This window comes from Stegastes partitus, unplaced genomic scaffold, assembly GCF_000690725.1.
Source record: "Stegastes partitus isolate 25-593 unplaced genomic scaffold, Stegastes_partitus-1.0.2 Scaffold100, whole genome shotgun sequence".
NCBI classification, from domain to species: domain Eukaryota; kingdom Metazoa; phylum Chordata; class Actinopteri; family Pomacentridae; genus Stegastes; species Stegastes partitus.
The window spans coordinates 239848-263925 of record NW_007577831.1 but is presented as its reverse complement, the minus strand read 5'-3'; the positions used below and the strand labels follow the sequence as shown (position 1 = coordinate 263925).

Sequence of the window (24078 nt, the reverse complement as noted above, 5' to 3'; positions counted from 1 at the left end):
AAAAGCAGTAAAACAGAGGTGAATACTTTTTTTTTTTTTTTACAGGTACTGTAAAGTCTATTCACTAGACACAGCCAGCTAAGAACTTCATTGCTCTTATTTATTGCAGCGTATGATAATAAAATGTTGGGATCCTTTGAGTCAAATGTACTTTCCAGCGCTGTGTGTGTCTCATTTTGGCTCATGAGGAGAAAATCATGGGGTTTGTGTTTAAAAAAAGAAAAAGGAAAAGGGGGAAGCTGGTGTGCAGCTTACATTTCTTCGGGCCTATGCGTTGTGCTGCATACATGCAGTGTAAACACGGTGTTTTGGCCTGCTGCCTTACATGGTCAAACCTCTGAACTCACACACGGCTGGAATTTCAGCGGTGACGTCACGGCCTCCAACTCTCCCAGAATTAGGATCAACAAGTTTCACTTTTTTTCTGCCGGGATTTCAAACCTCTGCTAGATTTCCTAGAAAGCGAAGGTAAGCGAAACTATCCCCGACTTCTCTCTGTCTCCGAGCACTTTTAAACGCGTCCTCGTCCGTCGGGCTGTGTTTAAACCGGACTAGCTTTAGGTGGTAAGCCGGCGTCGGGGCGGCTCGGCTCCGGTTTGTTCGGCCTTGTTAGGCTTTAATGCGAGTTTTTACTGTAGCTCGGACGGAGTTCACAGCGAGGGCGTGGACTCGACACGACAGCCGTGGCCGGTAGGAATGTTATATGAGGATACTAACAAAAGCTAACTAGCTTTGCGCGGAGCTAGGCTCAGTCATGCGTTGGAAATATCAAACAGTGTGAACAGACAGGCAGGTTTTTTTTTTTTTCTTTTGCTAACGGGACTCTCTGGGGGTTTCTGTTTTTAGCCCGGCGGTCTGCTGCTGAGCAATGCGGAAGACACACTGTCACCGGAGAAACACGACAGACAGCCCCCCTATCTACACTGAAATATGTCCGAGTTTGTACTTTATCGCCACCAAAGTGTCCCGGTACCGGACACGGTGTTAGCTAGTTTCGGCGCCGTCGTTACTGTTGGTGCACGCGCTTGTTAGCAGATTCGCCACGTTGTTTAAGTGGTGGTTAAATCAGCGAGTGTGTTATTAAGTCACTGAAAACTGTAGTTCACGGTCAGTACAGTCACTTCTATATCCTTTAGACTTAGTATTCCACGTTGAAAATCATTTACTGCACACTAATGGGAACAACTAAAGTACAGTGTAGGTTACATTCGGCCTGTATGTGCCATAAAGCAGTGCACTAACATTACATGCAGGCCTGCAGTTCACTGTAAACCATCACTGCCTTGGTTGGTGGCACACAGACAGCCCTCACCTGACTCCACCCAGTCTGTGGTCGCATTAGAAGTCTTTACAGGTGACTTTTAACAAACCAATCTGATTATTTTAGTCATTTTGATTTGAGCTGAACAACTAATCAAAACGTTATTGATGGTTTGCACAAGTGCAGGATCCAACTTGCGGACGCTGACTTTCTGTTAGTACAATGTGCCACAACGTACTATTTTTTTTTTATTGTTACTTGTGCTTTACTTGAGTATTTCCATTATCTGCTACTGATGTTTGCACTCCACTACAAGTCAGAAGTCAAAATTACACAGAATTATTACTTCTACTCCGCTGCGTTTACTTCATAACTTTAGCTACAGGTTACTTTACAGGTTTACTTAAGTATAAGGTCTGAGTATTTCTTTCTACATCTGGAAACACATTAACTATCAGAAGTTCACTATTTTTTCATTCCAATGCAGAGAGCTGCAGTTTGTTGTCAGTATATTCTCTTCTCTAGACTGTACTGGCTACTGTAGACTACTATTTCCTATAGACTTCATAATTCCTGTTGAATATCATTCACTACACACGTTACGTTGATGGAAACATGTTAATGCATGGTGTGAGTTACATTAGGCCTGGATCAACCACAAATGAGATTTATAACATGACAGTGTAGGCCTGCTGTTCGCTTTAAACATCACTGCCTTGATTGGTCACACAGACAGCCCACACCTGACTCATTCATATTAAAAGTCTTTACAGGGGACTTTTCAGTCAAGCTCATTATTTAAGTAACTTATAATAAATATATTATTTAATTGATACTTTGCAGGAAATGACTTTGTTACAGCGGCTACAGTCACAGTCAGGAACCCACATCTAACACTGAACACAAAACATTTCCAGCATAATCGTATTCATAGAAGTACTAATAGTACAGAAGATGTAAAGTGCATTAAAGATATTTGTAATATGTGATGTGAGAAATATATAATAGTTGAAAATATAATCAACAAATACATGATAATATAATATCAGGGATCAACATACAACTTTATTGAGCCCTGAGGTGAAATTCACAAGCTGCTCAGCAGATGAACTATTTAAAGTAGTTCAGTCATGTTTACCAGCTCCAATCTTGAACTCATTATTGCAGTGATAATTATTTGCCATAATATGCATTATTCTGCAATATGCCATTCAGCATTTGTACTTTCACTCTTGGTACTGTAGGTAGATGTTGATGCAAATACTTTTGTACTTTTGCTTAAGTATACATGCAAATGCATGAAATTGACCTCAGGCAAAGTATTTCTACAATATGGTTTCAGTACCTCATATAAGTACAAGGGGGTTGCAAGGTGGTGCAGTTGGTAGCACTGTTGCCTCGCAGCAAGAAGGTTGCTGGTTCGTGATCTTTCTGCGTGGAGTTTGCATGTTCTCCCCGTGCAGCGTGGGTTTCCTCCGGGTTTTCCAGCTTCCTCCCACAAGTCCAAAAACATGTTGAGGTTATTTGGTGATTCTAAATTGTCCGTAGGTGTGAATGTGAGTGTGCTTGTTTGTCTGTCTCTAGGTGTAGCCCTGTGATAGACTGGCGACCTGTCCAGGGTGTCCCCTGCCTTCACCCTAAGTCAGCTGGGATAGGCTCCAGCCCCCCCCCACGACCCTAGTGAGGACTAAGCGATGTATAGATAATGGATGGATATAAGTACAAGGCCAGAGTACATCTTCTACCTCTGGAGACATATAAACTATCAAAAGTTACACATTTTCAGCATATGGAAATGTAGAAAACTGCAGTTCATGGTCAGCATTGTCACTTCTGTATCTTTTAGTGGCTTTTCAAACATACCATGCACTGCACTGCAATAGGCTGAAAACCCAACATTTTTTGCTAACGTGTCTTCAGAACATATCCACTTTATGTTTTCTGTTTTCAGTTTAAAAAGATCCCCGTTATCACAGTGCAAGCTCAGAGGTCTTTTCACATACACACTTACATACATTCTCACTCACACACACATACACACACACACACACACACGTCTGTCTCTAAGTATAGCCCTGCAATAGACTGGCGACCTGTCCAGGGTGTCCCCTGCCTTCGCCCAAAGTCAGCTGGGATAGGCTCCAGCCCCCCTGCGACCCTAGTGAGGATTAAGCAGTGTATAGATGGATGGATATATAAATTAGGCAAAGTATAATGTTCATTTAGACTTCTGTGTTCTGGGCACATTCAGATTTTGTCAAAAGTCCACATGAATGTCTGGAGGCAGAAAATTTACAATACGTTGCAAATTTTGACCACAAGTCTCTACTGAACAAAGCTCTTGTTCTTCATAAACTCGTTGCTGATGAGCTCTTCCAGGCCTCCTGACTAACTTTTTGACGTAGGAGCACTGTGCTCCTTACCCAAAAAAGTCAGGAGCACCAGCAAAAATCTAGGTGCACCACTATAAAAAGTTGGGAGCACAAGCAAAACTCTTGGCCATAACAATAGTACTCCTATTAATCAATGTTAACAACTTGGAATAAAGTATTTAAGTAGATTTTAAAAGAAAAGGAATACATTGATAGGTGCAAAACAATTGGCAATGTGTGGTATATAATTTCAGTTGGTTCTTGGAGAAGAAAGACGAATCACACCATTTGTTACAACCAGTGACGTGCGGTGAGGTTCATGGCTGGTGAGGCACTGACTTCATCAGAATCTGATTTACAAATATATGCACTCTACACAGGAGCATATTTGCCATTTGATTGGCAGCAGTTTACGGGGGATGTTTCTTCTCAGCCGTTTATGATCGCTCAGCACACGAAACACATTACACACAAACAGTTGGTGACAAAAAACACTACATTGTTATATAATCAGCTGTACTATGGAAAATCAGTTCATATATTAAATGTGTTTGAACCATGTTATTGGCGACATCCAGACAGCAGCACGCTGTCACTGCAGGCAGCCAGTGTAGGTAGCGAGGGATTGTGCAATCCAAGTGAGACTGAGCTCACTGCTGCATCACTTGGATTGCACAATCCCTCACTGTGCTGGCTGCCATGCGTAGGCTGTCACTGCCTACCGGCACTGCCTCAACAGCTTCCCTTCCAAGCATTGAATGGGAAATTGTTAAAATTCAACGATTTTGAATTTAAAAATCATCAAAACTGACGAGGTTAAATGAAAAAACAAATACTTTGTAGTACAAATCACTGGATAAATATAACCATTTAAATTATTTTATCATTATATCTTTTTTTCTTTCCGTGATGTCGGTCAGGGGACTGCACATCACTGGTTACAACCACAGACTTCTTGACAGTCATCATGACACATGACGCATCCGCATCTCTGCAGATGGTCCTCCTCTGGAGGACACTTGCAGTTAGGAAGTGGTGACGAAACTTAACTTTAAAAGAAAAGGTTCGGCTGGGGGCTCATTATCCGTGTCCGAGCTTTCGACATCGTTATCGGGTTCCACATCGCTCTTGTGCTCCACATATGTATTGGGCGTGGGTCCGGTTAATCAGGGGTTTCTTGGCTGTTCGGTGGCTCAGGGCGCTCTCGCTCTCTTGAAACAGAAGGCTGAGAAGCTTTCGAAAAATACTCAGCAATAGACCGCTTCATCTTGTCAGAGAAAGGCCGCAGGGTTGCACTAACTTCTAGACAATCATACACACGCTTACTAACTGTGCTTGTTGTTTGTCTTTATCAATTTGCTCCTTGATTCGCTGTTTATGGTCAGCTGATCTTTTAGCAAGTTGATTCGCGAATCATGATCAGTACTCGCAGGCTGCATTACGGCCCGTAGGTTCGCGCGCTTCAGTCAGCCAGTGGGCGTGGAGCTTGTTTATTTTTTTTCTGCAGCCATTATTTCGGCGCAGGCCTTCATTTTTGCTCATTTTTCGATTGAAGCACCGTGCGACTGTAATTTCAAATATAGTCGCACCCTCGAAATTCTGGGCGCATATGCGACCATTCCAGGCGCAGTCACGAGGCTTGTCTTACTATTTTGCAGTATTTTCTAACATCCACAGCAACTACCATTACTTACGCAAACACAGTTTAAATGCTTTGCGGGCCAATTTCCAATGACAGCTTCTCAGGTGCATCATCATGCACAACAGTCTGGACTAGTCATAATGACGTTTGAGATGTTGCAACTATTCTGTCATTTTGACTGGTCAGAATGAGGATAGTGATATCTTAAAAAACTACTTTTGTCTAATCACAGTGTAATTATGACCAGTCAAAATGGTGTTTTTAATTCTGGATTGTCAAACTCGGCTATTAAATGTTAATACGGCTTGCCATATACTTAGGTACAGATTGCAGCAAAACACAACATCACATATATATATATATATAATTATATATAGAATTGTGATTTTTTTTATTCCCATATCGTTCATCACTAATTTAATCGCTAAAGATTTAAGCTGTGTACTGTATTATGACCACTTACCATGCAACAACAAGTTGCAGGAAAACAGTTCAGCATGAAGTGACTCTCCTCCTCCAGAACATAAAAAATATAAAGTTATCCACTTTGAATCTTGTAGAAAAATAGTCTTCATGTCCAAGCCCTGCTGATCACATCTCTCGTATTCGCAGCCATTTGACCAATAAATATAACCATAACCAAAACCATGCTTCTTTGTATTGACTGTAGCGTCATGCAGCACATGGAAGTTTTTCGAGAGCAGGGCTTGTGCAAATAGTGGACAGGTGGACTTTTCCATTACAGAACATATAAAGCATGCAGGGTTTGATCTGTTTACACAGGCAGCATTGAAGACATGACATTACATTTTGCTTCATGTTTTTCTCACACAGGAGACTTAACTGAAAACCTGTGTAAAAGCCGTATCTCCCTCTTTGTGAGTGAAATGAGAATCCTGTTTCAGACTATATTGTTCTGCCATGAAATGAAAAATAAGTCTCACTTTCCTCTCTAAAAGACTGAATTCAAACTTTAACTTAGATGTGAATTTCAAATCAATAACACCAAAGTCCTGTGAGAGAGCTGTCATCAAACTGAATACATCTGCGTCGTTCCGACACATTTTCGACTCAGGCAACATTAAACGGAACTGTCTTTAAAATCTCTGGCTAAAAAGGACCCGTTTGACAGCGTTGATGATGTTAAAGTTAAGAGATGAGTGCCTCAGCTGCCTTTGAGCCACGGCCCCCCTGGTAGGTTTAGTAAAGTTGTTCTACTGTTTGTGTTTCTTGGCATAATTTAATGAAGATGTCCTTTTCTGGAAGGAATGGCAGTATTTTCAATTGAAAAAGCTTAGAGCAGAACATGATTTCAAGGCGTTGGGCTTTTAGGAAACACTACCTGTATGACTCGTAGCAGAACCTAGTGTGCGTTTGGCTTTTCATATGTTATTACTCTAGATTACAAAATAAACAGAATGAAATCAAAAAGAACATAATTTAACAATTACTACTGTTCTGCAGGTAGTTTCAGAAGTTGGAAGACTCCTCTAAGACTGCATCAATTGATTAGTATCATTATCAATTAATGTGACACTTAATTTATTGATCAGTCAGATAATCAGCTTTTCTGTAAGATTAAAAAAATGCAATAAAAATGTAACTGGCTTCTTCATATTTCATGTTTTTTAATCTGAACATCAGTGCAAATCCTCCAACATTTCCGTTTACTTTTATATTTAAAAAAAAAACAAAAAAAAAAACACCAACAACATCAACAAAACCCCCCAGAAATCCACATATGTAAGAAGCTGGAATTAGCAATTATTTGTATTTTTTTTGCTTAAAAATAGTTGCTGATTCACTTTCTGCAAATTTCTGTCATCTGCTGCACATCAGTTTCCCAGTTTGTTTTGTAATCTAAACAAAGATTGTATCTGCACATGACATGTCTCTTTGCTCAGTTTGTGTAACAGAGAGAATATCTTTCATCTAAATGGTAACAAGAATCTCCTCAGCTGTTGTAAGTGTTGTTCAGTGGCCGAAAAACAATAAGTGAGTATTTACACTTCAGAAAGTCGGATACGTTTGAGCAGTAATGTGCCCTTAAATACAACATATTAATGACGATTAATGAAGTTATACGGTTTTAAAGACCATACTGTTGGAAGAATATACAAACAACTCCGGAGGAAGCTTTCATAATCGTGTTAGGGACACCAAAACAAAGTAAATGTTCTTTCAAACTGATAATGACATATCGAGCTTCACCAGAGTCATGACATAACATACAGAGCATAGCATAGACATGTCCGTGCCCGCTTCAAATTTCTGCAGAGCTTCTAGGTTAGGGTGTGACTTGTAGCCGACTGGTTTGCACAATAATGCTGCTGTTTTGCTTGTATTTAATCCATTTGCTAATTGCTTGGGGATACACACGTGGACAAAATTGTTGGTACCCCTCAGTTAATGAAAGAAAACCCCGCAACGGTCACAGAAATAACTTGAATCTGACAAATGTAATAATAAACAAAAATTCTATGAAATTTAAGCAATGAAAATCAGACATTGCTTTTGAGCCGTGGTTCAACAGAATTATTTAAAAAAATAAACTCATGAAACAGGCCTCGACAAAAATGGTGGTACCCTTAACTTAATATGTTGTTGCACAACCTTGTGAGACAATCACTGCAATCAAACGATTTCTGTAACTGTCAGTGAGACTTCTGCGCCTCTCAGCAGGTACTTTGGTCCACTCCTCATGAGCAGACTGCTCCAGTTGTCTCAGGTTTGAAGGGTGCCTTCTCCAGACGCCATGTTTCAGCTCCTTCCGCAGATGTTCAATAGGATTTAGATCAGGGCTCATAGAAGGCCACTTCAGAATAGTCCAATGTTTTCCTCTTAGCCATTCTTGGGTGTTTATAGCTGTATGTTTTGGGTCATTATCCTGTTGCAAGACCCATGACCTGTGACTGAGACCAAGCTTTCTGACACTGGGCAGCACATTTCCCTCTAGAATACCTTGATAGTCTTGAGATTTCATTGTACTCTGCACAGATTCAAGACACCCTGTGCCAAATGCAGCAAAGCAGCCCCAGAACATAACAGGGCCTCCTCCATGTTTCACAGTAGGGACAGTGTTCTTTTCTTGATATGCTTCATTTTTGCATCTGTGAACATAGAGCTGATGTGCCTTGCCAAAAAGTTCCAGTTTTGTCTCATCTGTCCATAAGACATTCTCCCAGAAGCTTTGTGGCTTGTCAACATGCAGTTTGACAAATTCTAGTCTGGCTTTTTTATGATTTGTTTTCAACAATGGTGTCCTCCTTGGTCGTCTCCCATGAAGTCCACTTTGGCTCAAACAACGACAGATGGTGCGATCTGACACTGATGTACGTTGACCTTGGAGTTCACCTTTAATGTCTTTAGAGGTTGTTCTGGGCTCTTTTGTCACCATTCGTATTATCCGTCTCTTCGATTTGTCATCAATGTTCCTCCTGCTGCCACGTCCAGGGAGGTTGGCTACAATCACATGGATCTTAAATTTATGAATAATATGTGCAACTGTAGTCACAGGAACATCAAGCTGCTTGGAGATGGTCTTATAGCCTTTACCTGTAACATGCTTGTCTATAATTTTCTTTCTAGTCTCCTGAGACAACTCTCTCCTTGGCTTCCTCTGGTCCATGTTTAGTGTGGTACACACCATGTCACCAACATCTAGGTTAAATGGGGTTGTAGACAACAACATTTCAAACTATTTTGATTTGCTGGAGGAGCACCACTCTGTTATAGTTTCATAAATTAACAGTCAATTTAATAAAATGGTGAGTTATCTGCTGTAAAGCGGTTACAGAGGTTTGAGGAAAGAGAACAGTGGGAATGATGTCTTGGAATATCCATGAAAATGGGACCATCAGTACGTTGTCCGTTAAGGCAATAGTGGGACTGTTTTGAATGAAAGTTGTTAGATCGTTGGTGGTTTGGTTCAGTAGTCACTTTGATTCCTGTTTTATATTTATTAGGGGACAGATTTTGAATACCAATCATCAAAATGTGCCTCCAGACAGTAGAAAACAGTTAAAGCTACGTATTTGATTTAATGTGATAGAGATTGCTGTCCTGTGCTTTTAAAGCCAAAGAAAGCTCCATCCTCCTGGTATACTTGGCGTTTGCTGCCATGCAAAACAAATTTATCAATAATACCTTAATGAATATGTAACAAGACAATAAAATTATGGCGCCAACACAAATCTGTCAAAGTACATTAAAACCACTCTAATACTGAGAGAATTAATCATTAAAGGATTTTTCAATCAACAGTTAATTCGTTAGTTATCCAAGTAGTATATTAAGTTAAAAGCATGCCACAGCTTCTCATGTAACTCAGTGTTTAATTTTTTTGATGTCTGGCAGACAAAGTATGCAGTAATATATGTTATACTCTTGGAATTTGTGACATCCCTTTAAAAAAAAAAAAAAAAAAAAAAATCTATATATGTGTAATTGTTCTGTGTTTTTATACCTAACTGCTGGCAGCATTTGAGGCTGGAGGCATTATGTTTTGGTGGCTGTATGTGTGTACATTCATCACATTCTTGTGAATGCAACATCTGTTGAACACCTGGAGGGGATTTAGCACAAATGTTCACTTGAACTCAGTAATGAACTGAGTGGATTTTGATCATTAAAGGTCACTGTGACTACAAGAAACACATTTGTTGCCATAACTTGAGAATTCATGTGCTAATTATGATCAAAATTTTAGCCAAATGTGTAATAAATTAAAATGATGAAGTGATGACATTTGCAATCCAAAAGGCCAAAGGTCTAATCTGACACAATGTCTATCTTGTCATTCTAAAGACTCAGCTTGATGTGCAACTCCATAGCTTTTTACTTGTGTTTGGGTAGAGCAAATCATTTCTCTAACATTGTTGTTGGAGTTTGGTGCCATCATGTAGTTCCCACCTTTAGCCTAACTTAAGGTCTAATCAGCCAGGGTAACTGAACACACCGGTGTGGCTCTGCAGCGCCTCAAAGTGTACCAGAGTACATCTAAAAACGCCATCGAAACGAGACACTGTGACTTCATCATGTGACAGCCAGTGCTAAGCCAGTTGGGCCTTTACCTGACAGAGAGGCATTTATTTTAAATCAGCTTTTAGTCTGTTAGTTCTCTTCACTAAATAATTGTTGCACTGTGGTGAATTATTTTCTGTGGTGTCACTTGTCAGCATTGTTTTCCCTGTTCTGTATCTTTGCAGTGAAGTATTGCTCCCAGCAGTGTGACAGGTGTCTGACAGACTCAAATTTAAATGGACAACTTGCACTCAGGTTCATTCAGGATTTATAGGAGCCTGCCCATGGTTCATCTTTCCACTGATGAGTGATACAGTCACAGGAAAAATATATCTAAGAGATGACAGGACCTACTTACCATCCTGCTGTGGTCCTGCACAGCACAATTATAGTTGTGTAATCCATTTAAGTAACACACAGTTGTCTTTATTTCTCAACGTCAACAGATTGCAGCATACCGTGAAGAGCTTCAACCGTGGTCCAGAACGTTGAGAGATCCAAAGAGGAGAAACGGTAAGAGAGGTTTTTTTTTTCTGTGCTTTGCTGTGGATAACTTTTTTCATGCTTTGTGTTGGACCTGTTTCTGTTCTGCTTTTGTGACTTCAAGTCAGGTGGTTGTACAACTTGGATCGAAGGCTGGATGTTTACTTACCATAATGTGTCAACTCGAGGTCGAGTCACTCTCCAGACTATCGAAAAGAAAAATCTAAAATAAATCAAAATGCTGTCTTCCTACCAGGACACTCTGACACCAGCTTATTGTTACATACAAGACTGTGTAATATGTGGGTTAATCCTGGTGTTTTGGGATGTCCCATTCAGTCAGAATTCCACTTAACTTCTTCTGTCTTTTTTATCTTAGTAAGATTTTTTCTCACCAGGAGTCCCCTTTGTATTGAGCCATGTTCACACAGCAAGCCTCGAACCAGAAGTTGGGCGTATGTGGGAAAAGTTGCCTGAGGATAGTTGCTCCAGGATATATTAGCATAACACACAACAGCATAACCAGTCTTTATCTGAGCTGTCGGCCGTCAAGTTGCTTTGTGGGTAATGTTAGGTGGCAGGTGATGACGTTGTTTTGGTTCTTCTGTGTCGATTTTAAAGCCTTTTAAAATAAATTGTCCATTGTAAGTTTTGACTTTGTTAGTTAGATATTGTCATTGTGCCCTGTAAAGTGGCTGAAGTTTAATACCAATGTGAAGAAGTTGCTCTGAACGGAGCACCTGATACTCGTGCAGAAATGTGCATGTGATTGCATCATGTACTGTATCTTCCCTGGCTTATAACTGGCTATATTGCGTATTAAATATATTGAAGGTTTTCCCAAAGAATTAAACTCTGTTTATGGTGGTGACTGTTCAAGTGGTGTGCATGTGGGAGATTGTATACCAACGGTTCCTTAAATATATTAAGAAATTCAATATGGTGAAACGGTAAATGGCTGTGCGTACATCATGCCTTTTAAACTTAAGGCTTAACAAAGTGTTTGCCATTGACACTCACACTCCAGTGGTGGCAGGGCTGTCATGCAGGTTGCCTGTTTGCCATCAGTAGCAACTTAAAGCTCAATTTCTTGCCCACGGACACTTTGGCACACATAGGGGCTAAGGATTGACAAGTCATCTGAGCTATTATTATGTAATACTGTTACTAAGGTGTTCCACTACAAATATTTGAATTTCTTTGCATACTTTGCTAAAAAAGAAAAAAAAGGATAAAAATAAGAAAAAACCTGGGTGTGACGTTCGTGCAGTCGGCCCTTGTTGCGGGAAATAAGTGTGATGTTGCCAGGACGTTGTTCCAGCCAGTGTAAGATGCATGCTGACAGAGGTAGTTAAGTTAGTCAGCTATTAAGTATCTAAAGAGGCCCAAATTTCAGTATAACAGTTGTCCAGATGGTGTGTATTGTGCTCACTGCCCCAGAAAAGGAAATAAAGGCTTTTTCTGGCAATGTTACGACCCTGAAGAGTTAACGCATTGTTATGCCGAGAACCGGACACTTGTTGCAGGACCGCTCAATGCGAAGGTTGAAATTATACTTACATGATAATAATATCTAAGTCAAAATACTGCTTCCAAATAATGCAATATTCTTTGTTGGGTTTTTCAATGATAATGAAATATCCAGTCTATAACTTCTGAACGTATATACATATTGACTGAGGAGCAGCATTCTCTCCATACTTTACTTGAAGTTTTCTAAATTTCGGTTCATTATGAAACTGTGGTGGGCCAAATTAGACATTGGCTGGCTGCCACAGTCTTGGTAATTAATGGGAAAGACTGCAGTCTGGTTTACTGCTGCTTTTCTTTGACTCTTTAATGATATTTTTGAGACTCTTTTTTCCGTGTTGACATTTCAGCCACATTCTCATGTGGCCCTGTTTAGCAGTCTCTTATAATTTGCTTCCAAACATGCGCTGTTTGCGTTTTTTGGAGTTCAACTTTCCATCAAACAACATTCCCAAAAAAATCTTCGTACCTCATTTTTCTCCTTTAGATTGTTTTATCTCATCTTTACTCATTCTTTACTAGGGATGTGCAATGATTTCGGTCTTAGCTGATAAAAGCTTTAAAATGAGATTTAGGCATTGGCCCAAAATGAACATTGACAGGAAATATGTACATATATCTGTATTGGTAATCAGTCAAAATGAGTTGGAAACTATTGGCATACCCACAAAAATCCAATATCGTGCTACCCTAGTCTTTTCTCATCTTTCCTCAGGTGCTAGTGGGGAGGATTGACAAAGGTTGCATTAGAGTCAGATAAAAGTTATGACTTCTGTTCATAGTGAATTGGCGTTACTACAAATCTGATTTGCACTAGATTTAGGGCTAGACGTGTCGGACATTTATCAGAAAAAGCAGAGACTGTATTTTAAATACCAATAAAACAACTGTTGTATAAAGACTGTCTGAGCATGTTTGAATATGAGTGAATGTGGCGGTCCGTTCCTTTGGGATTTGAATGAAGTGTGCTGTTTCAGGAAATGAGGATTCTCAAGCCAAGTTGCTCCTCAATACAATTCCCGTCCAGGCAGGGCGGTGTAATGTTCTCTCTTAGCGGATGTTAAGCAGCTGACCTATGTCACTCATGGGAAGTAATCAGGTTTTAATTATGTCTTCTTAATCACTTGAAGACAATCTGTGCAACAAGACTTTTCTCAGTAAATGGGCTCTCTTTACATGCTAATCTGGACCTGGCTGCCTGGTCAGTAAAAAAGAAAATTATGTCTGTATCTCCCTGCATTTTTTTTTTACACAAATCATTGAGATTATACTGTGCATTTTAAAGCCAACTTATCTTCTATTCTTTACATTTTTATTCTTTGAAAATAACAGCTGATAAGACTGGCTTACAGTGTCACCCATCTTGGGTCAGACTGAACCCAAAACAATTGTGAAATGTTCCCTCCAATCGTCATTATTATTCCTAGTGAAAGGTATGCACCACAGAACTGGCTCTGTGGAGTGACTCTGGCTCACAGAGTATGGCATTCCAAGCTAAAAGCAAACCAAACTGATATTGCCCTCAATACCGTCTTCATATTTTCTCCATATTTGGAAATGTTTACCTCCTCATGATGGTTGACAGAGGTTGGAAGAAGGGATGTGAGTCATTTCAGCTGCATAAGGCTTTCTAAGGGTGAGAGGAGGAATACAAGTGACTTCCATTTAGTGAAGCTAGCAGTTTTGTGTGCTTCAGTGATCTAAGGAAAAACTGTGAGTATCATTTTGTGCTCAATTAATAATGTAATGAGTTAAAAGAAGGTTGTTCGTGCATCTTTTCAAACGGTGTATAAATGGCTGCTTTTGGGGAACTTATGTTATTATTTGTTGCTGCTTGATTGAAAGTTTGAGATGTGTAAAGGAGGTGTCAGTGCTGTTTTCATGCATTAGACCAACACTCTATTTCCATGCATCTCTCTGCAACAGTTGACACGACACAGAATTGATTTTGATTGTTTCACTGGCTCACCACATATTTTGGAGAAGTTTTTGAAAAGTTCAGACTGGCTCAGCGCTGCAGTAAGACATTTTTTGACCGCAACACTGACTTTGTACACAAACTGTCTGTCGGTAACACGAGAAGGTTCGAGATGAAGGTGAAAAGTGCAAAAATCTGTTGTGTCTGACCAAACTGGATGCATATTTTAGAGTAGAACTTGTTAAATAGCCTGCTGTGTTTGCTTGTAGATGTCTTGTAGTTGTGTGAGTGTGTAGGGAGCAGCTCAGGTCATTGTAGAATTCTGGTTTTGCAAACATCCGCTCTCACTGATAGCTACACCTTAACAGGTCTGACCTCCCTCCTGGCTCTTACTTTCACACTTCAAACATTTAATGGCAACTGCCTGGCAGTTTTTTTTTCCCCTTCACAAGTCGAAGGAAGAGGTAAATGATTTTACTTCGCTGTGAGGGCTGATGCTGCTGACTTTAGTGATGGTGTGGTGCGATTATCTAATTACTTTTATCTTTAAATTACACTGGGACTCTATCAGCTTTAAGCCTTGGAGGTAGTTACTCTGTTTGCTTGCTCGTGTAAATTTTTCTTTTTTTAATTTGTGTTTTATTGGATACTGAATTCGGTATGCTTAAACATTTATCAGTGAAAATGAGCTGTATTTATTTATTTGTCCGTAAATTAATGATGAACATTTTTAGCTGTAAGTGGACCCAACCAAAATCTGGAACCTCATGTAAACCTTGTTAATTGCTTCGATGTTGCACTATTTTCACTGATAAACAAAAACATAATGATTATTATGTTGTTGGTCCTTCTGCTGCCTTATCAGCACCAGTGCACTGAGGTGTGGACTCTCGACCTCTAAAGGTTCTCTGTGGTATCTGACACCAAGATGGTGGCAGCAGATCCTTTAAATCCTGCTCTGCTCATGCTACATTTTAGCGTTTACCTTTATTGTACAGTTGTTGAAAAAAAGGAGGCTCCACATGCCATAGACGGTGCAAACTAGGTGCTTTTGAAAAGTCATTTAATTTTTGTCACACAGTTGTTGGTCACAGTTGAGCCTGTTGTTGCTTCTCAGTTCTGCTGAGAAGCACAGAATTTTTAGCTTTTTACAGAATGTACTGCAGATTGATTGTTTTTGGCAAAATTTTAAATAAGATGAATGGAATAAATAAAAGTTTGATAAAATATTACAATTTTACCTTAAATTAGATTGTTTTTTCTAATGGAACCAAATATTGTTGAAGGACCATTGGGAAGTTGAAAATCTGATGTTATTTTGCTTTTGTTGTAGTTTCTGGCTCTGATAAATAGCGGGGATTTTTTTTTCCATTTCCCAAAACTTTTTAAAAGACAATGTGCCTTACAAAGCTTCGAGGGAGGCTTTAGTAATGAACAAAAAGTATGGAAAGACATTCCGATTATACTGAATTTATGGCCTGCTTATTTCCATGTTGTCCTCAATGCTAATCATTTGGTTGCTGGTTTTCACTTCCCATCTCAGAGACCCTAGATTTACAGTTGTCTTACAGTACACTACACAGTTTCTTCACTTCTGGTTTTCTTTACAAACACAGTATCAAGAATGTTGTTGTGAGGAGTTTCTTAGGAATCCAGGACTGTTTTGAGGTTGTTCATTGGGTTTACAGGTTTAATAAGCTGTGACAGACACCGATCAGCGTTACCTCAGTCTCTGGTGGCATCTCCAATACTCTTAAAATGACTTAATCTGATCTCACTCTACTTTGACTGTCCTTAATTTCAAGATGCTGGCATACCCAGATTGGGAGAGATTGTATGTTTTTCAAGTCAAGTCTTTTAAATAAATCTCGTCAACAAATTAAGGCATGATTAACAAGAGCAATTACACCGAGGATCCAACTGAGCTGAAGAGAATCAAGCTCAAATGCAGGAGATTATCTTTCTTATTAAGGAGAATCACTTTAAGGGTTTGATTACTTTCTGTTTTTGTGTGTAACTCTTGTTTACTCTGTATCTAATGATGCCTTCGCAAGAGCTATTTGTCCATGCCGATGAGACTCTCAGTGCATATCGAACGCTGTGGTGGTATGTTAACATGTGCAGTGCAGCTTCTGTTTCCACCTGTGGCATCAGCGTTGGTAGAGCTCACAGGTTTTCGCTGGTTGATTGAAATTTAAATGCTGAAATAGTATTATTTTAACCTACTTGAATACTTTGTAGTAGGACATTTGGCAACAGTGACAGCATTAACCACTGTTTCATGTGAATATCTGCTTGGTATATGTGGATTTTTCTCCCAGTTGTAGCTGAAATTTCATCTCTTTCCCCATCATGCTGGACAGAGTGAATCAATAAACATCAATATCAGACGCATTCTTTTTCAAAGCTTTGGCACGGCCCTCATTTTACTGTTGATTTAGCTGCATGCTGGTGGCCATTATTATGTTTAAACATAAATCATCACCTCAGTTTAATGTCTCGGGTCCGTTGAAGGAGGTTCTCCTCAAGACTATTCCTGCGTTTATTGTTTTATTTCCCTGTACAATTAAAAACAAAGACCTGCACCTTCATGACATTGTGATCATCATTCATGTCTGGGATGGTGTCAGATTTGTGGTGAGTTGTCTGCACCACACACGCAATGTCATGACTGAAGAATTTGGTTTTTATTTCAGTCTTAATGCGCTCTTCATGTGTATTTTTGTTTTTCAGGAAAGCTTTCATTCTTGTTGTGGTGCCCAGATTTTCCGTCCCAATGCTGCCAGTGAACTCTGTAGTGCTGTCAGCTCCTCAGGGCTGTGGCCATGTGTTGTGTTAGGATCTCTCAAATTCAACTTGGAATTTTGTGTCAGTTTGTGAGATTTAGATTCCTTATAGGTACAGCCAAATATGGGCCTAATGACGTCTGTCACTAGATTCAGGTTTGAATGTGCAGATATTTTCCGATCCATCTTTGACTTCAAATGGCTTTGCAATTGTTGGGAAGCATTTATTGCAATTACATGAGGCAAATGAGTTATTAACTCGATTAATGTTAGTTTTACTGCACCTGTCTCACCTTTGCTCACATTTCACAGATATGTTTTGTTGCATATTCGTTTGCTGTAGTGTTGGGCCTGTGTGATAGTGCTGCACAATGAAGAAAAAACTGACGTGACATTTCGTTTTTTTGGCAATATATTACGATACAGTAAACCAACTATGGAAATATAGCATGAGTAGAACATACCAACCGCAACAAGCAGTCTGTGTTCAAAGCACTGCTGTCTGGTTCACTCGTTCACTGCCGCAGTCTTCATCATGTTGATCGCATTGTTGTTTGCTGTACAGATTTGGTGTTGCAATGCTCTGACTTGTATGATCATCGAGGAAAAATGCTGTTTTTAAACAGCCATTTTCAGTTGGAAGTCCTCATTAATAAAGTTGACCGTAAGACTTAGTTTGGGCTTTGCTGTCCAGCTGGATGACAGGTTAGTTATAGCTAAAATTCCACTTATGACAGGTCTGTTTCCATTGGTGCTTTGGCTTTTTTTAAATTCAGCTGTGGGATGGCAACGTCAGAAAAGTAGATCTATGGTAGTGTTATATGTTGCTTGTTAAGCAACTGAATGAAGTTTTTAAAACCCTCTTTGGTAACTGGGAAAGTTATTTCATCACTGATTTTTCTCTGTCGTTTGCAGCCTTGCTCGTATGATCTAACACTGGCAAAGGCATTCAGAATAGTTTTTGCTTTAGATGGCATTCACATCTGGCTTTGGACTCATCATGCAGAGCTTTGTGGTGCTGATTTAAATGGTCAAACAAATTAGTTGCATTGTGGTAGGAATTGCAAGACACTACTGACAGAGGCCCTGTTTTTGGTCAACATCATTCTTCCTGTGGCCAAAATATTTCCATATATTTGACATTGCGTTTGTTTTTGCAACCAAATCTTCCTCTTTGGTGTTTCAGTAATGCTCCTACCTCATTTTGCTGTGCACGTGTGGAGCCTGGTGCCAACAAATTCTTTGTCTTGTAAATAAAAGTCTTGAAGAAACCTGTTTTTACTATTAAGGAAGAAAAACACTGGTGAAGGTGATACAGGGAAAATGTTGGATCTTTTGGCCTGCTTGGGATACTTGTTGGCCTGAAAGCCCAACATGTGTTTACAATTTCAGTAGAAACACTGGTCAGTCAGTCAGTCAGTCAGTCAGTCAGTCAGTCAGTCAGTGAGTCAGTCACATAAAATTAACATGAGGCAAGCTTCAGTTTAGCTGAAGATGCTCCTACTCTGTTAACAATCAGTCAGAAATTGATTGGTTTAAAAAAAAAAAAAAGGATTACATGTTTTACATTACTTCACATAATCTTATTGCAGATTACTAATTAGAAAAGCCCAAGTCTTTAACGTCTTTGATACATTTAGGAAGCTCCTAAACATCAACTGCAGCTTTGTAGATGTTGTTGTATGATAAGAGGATGAGCTGAAAGGAAAGGGTCTCTCTCTGAAGTAGTGATGATCTGCTGAGGCTTTTTGTGTATTTTTGTAGGCATTTCTTTCTGCTTCAGTAGTCTGTGCTGCTGCATTGAATCAATTAACTAAAATAGTTTCAGATTTGTCTCTTTGGCTTGTTCTTTCCAGCCTTTCTTCTAAAATCCCATCTTTACTCCTAATATTAATATTAGTAATAGCTGATACTTTCTCAGTTTCTGCAACATCAGAAGGGATTTTTTTTGGCATGAACCACTGCCAAGAAACCAAAACTTTTTTTGTTGGCTCTCTGTTGAAATGGTGGTAAAGTTCCTGAAAAGGCTCCCAGAAAAGTTCCTGGTGTCTCAAATTTTACTTTGTGTTGAGTCCAATTCCCACCACCCATCCTTTTTTCACACTTTGCTGCTGTGTGAAAATTTCTCTCCACTGTTCAAGCTTTTGGTTACCAGTAAACAGCAGTAATCTTTAACATTGTAGTAATGGTAACAATTCTACACTGTGGAGTGATTGTGTGCCAGTAGTGGCATTTTCTCTGTGCCCCTATCATTTAGGATCAGATGCTACGAAATGATTAATCTCAGATTAGACAGGAGCTTGAGGCTAATGGGACACTTTACACAAAGTGACTGATACACTTGCTTGGCATGCAGTGACAGATGCCAGCCTCTAAAGACCGTCAAATTACTGAAGCATGTTGTTGGCAAAACACAGAGCTATTAATGATGTGCCAAAACATTTAAACTGCAAAACATAAATCAGATTAGAACGACGAAGGATGAAGAATCTTGGTTTTACTTTTCAATACCAACAACATGTAGTGAAACCAATCAATGATGATGTATTTACAGTGTAAAGGACATTAAATGCTATCAACATTAAAGCTTTAAAAATTGAATTTAAACAATATCTTGTCATATCTATTTTTTTCTACTAGGATTAGATTTTTTTTTTACTATTGTTGTTATTGCCTTTATGCCTTAGTGCAAGTGTGTAAATTATTATACCAACCTATGATGAGGAAAATGTTATAAAATGAAAAGCAATGCAAATAAGTTGAAGTGGGTTCTACTTTCTTGCCTTGCAATTTTGAATTTACTTTTTGACCTTTCAGTGGTTTGTTTTGATCTTAATTAAGACAACACAAGGAATAAACATACAAAAGTGCTTCACCAGGTGATCAGTAAACCCTGATGTTTCAGGGTATTGCTTCTGGAGACAAGTTTCAAGCTTTGTGTTAGTGTTTGAGGAGCTGCTAATGCTTAATTGACTGGCTAGAGTTCAGATTTTCTACCACATCAGGTGCAATAAAATTCCCAATCTTATTGTGTCATTGTGACTGCGACTGTTGTGTCAGCAGCAGAAATGTTACCCTCTCATTCTTTGAAAGAGCTGCGTTAACAGAGCTGCATTTATTAGTCTCCTGCGCATATTTCACCTGGCTCATTGGCAGGATTAATTGCCAACAAGTCCCCTGTGGTCCAGGAATGCAATTACCTACTGACCCAAATCATTCTCTTGGCTGGAAGTCACTGTGTCTGCTCTGGCTGTGTTTGCTCTGGCTGTGTTACACCTGGGACTGAGTCTTCACATAACCTCGCACTCGCCCCTGATGCACCCATACGTCAAGGCTGTGATTTTATGCTTGTCTTCTCAGTGGGGTGCGTATGCAAAGCAGAGGTGTGATAAGTTTTTGTTAACCGTGAGGTCGTTTTGTGGTATCAGTGTGTAATGTTCAGAGATGGGGCAAATATATCCAGGTGACTCCTGATTTAACTTCTGATTTGTGGCTCTTTCATGTTAATGCAACTCTTTTCAGTAATAGATGTACTTTGAATTCAGGCCATATCTCTTGTAAATGGGGTTTCCCCCTACTTTTGTGGTGCATTTGAAGCAAAGGAAGCTCTATCAGCCTAGAAGCTTGTGTAAACAAGTGAAGTCTTGTTTGCTTTGACAATGCAGTTTTGAGAGAGCTTTGAGGCTCTGAGGTTTAGGTAGTGAGTGTAGTGTGTGAGCTTTTACAACTCAAACATTAGCTCTGTCTTACAAAAATTGCGTCCCTATACAACTAAACTACATTTTCATTTAAAAGAAAATAAATTTAAAACAAATGAGTCTCGCCTCATCTAATATAGGAGGTTGGCTGATAAGAAGCGACAATATAGCAGAAAAGTAAATGTTATTTGTGATATGTAACAGATAAATGTCACCTGGCTGACAATATGTTTCCCTTGAAATGTAATGAGGGTGCAGCTTAGATGCCTAGAAACATCAGTTTTGGGAGACGAAGCAGAAAGAAGAAACAAGACCAGTGAAAACAATATAATGTGACTTTGAATTGAAATGTATTCAATTAACTGATTAGTTGATTAACAGAAAATGAAAACAGTTTCTGCAATTTTGATAAATAACTAATTATTTATTTTATTGAGCAACAATTGCGTAGTGATTTTAAAAATTTGTGAAGTTTTAGAAAGTTTATGAGGATTTACCTTTTTTCTTTGTCACAAATGGCTTTGGTTATTGGATTGTTGAATGGACAAGACAGGAAATTAGTAGTCGTCACTCATGACTTTATATATATATATATATATATATATATATATATATATATATTTTTTTTCCCCCTCAAACTCATTTTGATGAGGGTTTTTTTCTGTATAGAAGAATTTTTGGTGCCAAAGGAAAATAGCGGCTGCCAAAAGAGAGAAGATGGCAACAGCATAAAATAGTTCGATTTTTAAATAGTTGTGTTTAGTAGGATTTAATTTAATCAAACATAATTGCCATTTTTGTTTATCAGTTAGTCAGAAATAACAGGAAAATGCTTAGATTTCTTTCAAATATAGTCGCACTGACTCATTGGCTTTAGACCTTATCATGCTTTCTGTTGTCTGTATTAACTGCTCAAAGGCCTTTTCTGAGCACTAAAAACCCTGATAATGGTTACTTTTTTTTTTTTTTTTAATTTACAGAATATTGACAAGTGATACAAGTTTTGTCAATATTTTCATTGAAAAAGTCAAGTCAATATGAATTCTTTTGGTGATATCTCAGATGTCAATCAGTTGCTCATACTGATTAACCTATATTGGATATAAAAACAAACAGAAAAATAAAACACAAAGGCTTAACTAAATGGAAACCATTTATTTATGGTGCTGATAAGAGCACTAATGCAGTAAGATCTGGACCTTAAAGCATTGCTAATGCTATTACAAGTATATGGAAAGAGGTGGAGCAGACTTTCCCATACTGTTGTTCTGTCACAACATAAAGAGAAAAGCCTCTTTGTCTGTCCATATTTGCATTTACTTGCACTGTTCTCATGTCAGATATAATGTATAAGAGGTTAAAGGTTATGATCAGGGTTTTAGTGAGTTGCCCCAGAATCTGCTTCGTTAATGGATCATCCAATTGTATATGCTGTTGCATGCATTGTGGATTAAATAACACAGTGCAGCAAGCGTCAGCATTGAGTCACTATACATGGCTTTCGTTATTTGAGCCGCCTGCTTGCTTTTTTAGGTTGCGGGCTGGTGGGTTTAAGCTGAGAGTGAGAGGAACCTTACGTGTCAGGTTTGAGGTCAGTTGTGTTAATATCAGACAGACCCAGTACATTAGAGGCATTGCCTAATCTCTTAAATCCATCCACTGGCCCAACTTTCATTCGTTGTAGAAGCATCAAATTAAGAAGGACCATAAAAAACCAAAGCCCTAGATTTGTTTTGCCACCTTTCAGGGATTGCGCTTGTTGGCTTAGGGCAGTAGTCTTTGTAAATTTGACTGTTATTTTTGTTTTTTTTGCTGAGGATTAAAGCTTTGAGAAATAAGCTTCAGACATTTTTACGCCTCGACAAGTTATGTTTCCAGATTGTCTGTCCGTCCCAATATTGTAAATGCAATAAGTACACCTTGAAATAATTTCTTCACAATTTGGCACAAACATTCACTTGGACTCAAGGATGAACTGATTAAATTTAGTGATCAAAGGTCACTGTGAGCATTAGGGGTCAACAGATTATAGCAACTAACATTTACCATTTTTTGAAATTATCTGCATCAGTATTTTTTTTTTTTAACCAATTCCCATTAACGAGATGATTTAAAAATGTGCTACTTTGTCTGTGATCTCTCTGTCTGTAGGCAGATAGAATCTAGCCTTTATTTTATTTTTTCGTAACATTTCAAAAGTTTGCTGAAAATTTCTATGCCATTTTATGGAAACACAGCTAGTGACGTCAAACCAGGAGAGTAACCAATAACCAGTTCTTATCTCTATACATGATTCCTGCAGCATTCTTGGACGTTGTTGGTGGAGAGTTTTGTATTTTTGGCAGAACCACGGAGCTCACTACAGAATTTTTGTGGTATTGACCCTGATCTTCAAGAATGAATAAAAACAAAAAGACAGTTTATCAATCAGGTCTTTTATTCACATTGTACCGTCATGCCATGGAAGCAGTACGGTACAGCTGAAATACACAGCAACACTTCATGATAAACACTGCAAACTCATAGATTTTAGGCCTCGGTCACAACCGACTGTACGGGCTCCTACGGCCTGTCTGCGTCCAAAATAGGTGCAAAATAGTACGTGCCACGCAAGTCCGTCTTGCAAAATTTTGAGGTCGCAGACAGCCCGCAAGCACGTAGGGAGGATCTTTGACATGTCAAAAAGATTCTACCAATTCTCTGTGAACAGCGACGCAGCAAGTGTAACTTGCTCCCTCTGCAAGGAGTTTGCGAGTGAAACATGCAAATTTCTAAGGCACCGTGGGAAGAAAATTCGTGGTCTAAGACACTCATCGCACACAATGAGGAAGCAAGTGCCCCTTGTGTGTAAAGCATGGCGCACACACTCACAACTCATGAAAAAAATCGAACGCACGGCGGGCGTGCATCACCCCACGCCAGGAGTATAAAAGGCACACTCATGGCGCACGCTCACAGCCCACGCTCACGTTTTGCCAGTGATCGTCGATTGCATTATTGCTTCAAAGAAATAATGGCTATACCATATCATAATCAGTTTTGAATTGCTTTAAATAATTATACCTTTTCAAACGAGTTCATTTTAATGTCTGAAGCAGCGGCAGGATTTTCTACAAGTCCATGTGAAAAGATTAGAGACAAGAGCAGTAGTGTAACAAAGTCAGAATATTAAACTGAATTAATCTAACAAAATAAAACAAACATTAAAAAAGAAATCATTTTGTCTTTGACTATGTTATTTCAAAAGCATTTATACAGCTGCAAAGCTCAGGACCCTGGACAGTACAGCACTACCTGGCACGGCTACATGTCTCAGTGCAAGGGCCGATTCTTCTGTCACTGCCACTCAGTATGAATGGATGAAAA

The 24078-nt window shown here is 39.1% G+C and overlaps 1 protein-coding gene across 3 annotated transcripts in view; it reads left to right on the top strand.

The window, feature by feature from the left end:
* The first annotated feature begins 298 nt into the window (after positions 1-298).
* lpp (LIM domain containing preferred translocation partner in lipoma) overlaps positions 299-24078 on the top strand; it is a 191475-nt gene continuing 167695 nt past the window's right edge. Inside the window, exons 1-2 of one of the 3 annotated variants that reach the window (XM_008277529.1) lie at positions 299-468; positions 10744-10810. The gene's annotated coding sequence lies outside the window, so the exon portion shown is untranslated. Of the gene's footprint in view, positions 469-615; positions 691-10743; positions 10811-13947; positions 14024-24078 lie in introns of those variants that run through there. The other 2 variants (XM_008277530.1, XM_008277531.1) reach the window with 2 other exon arrangements.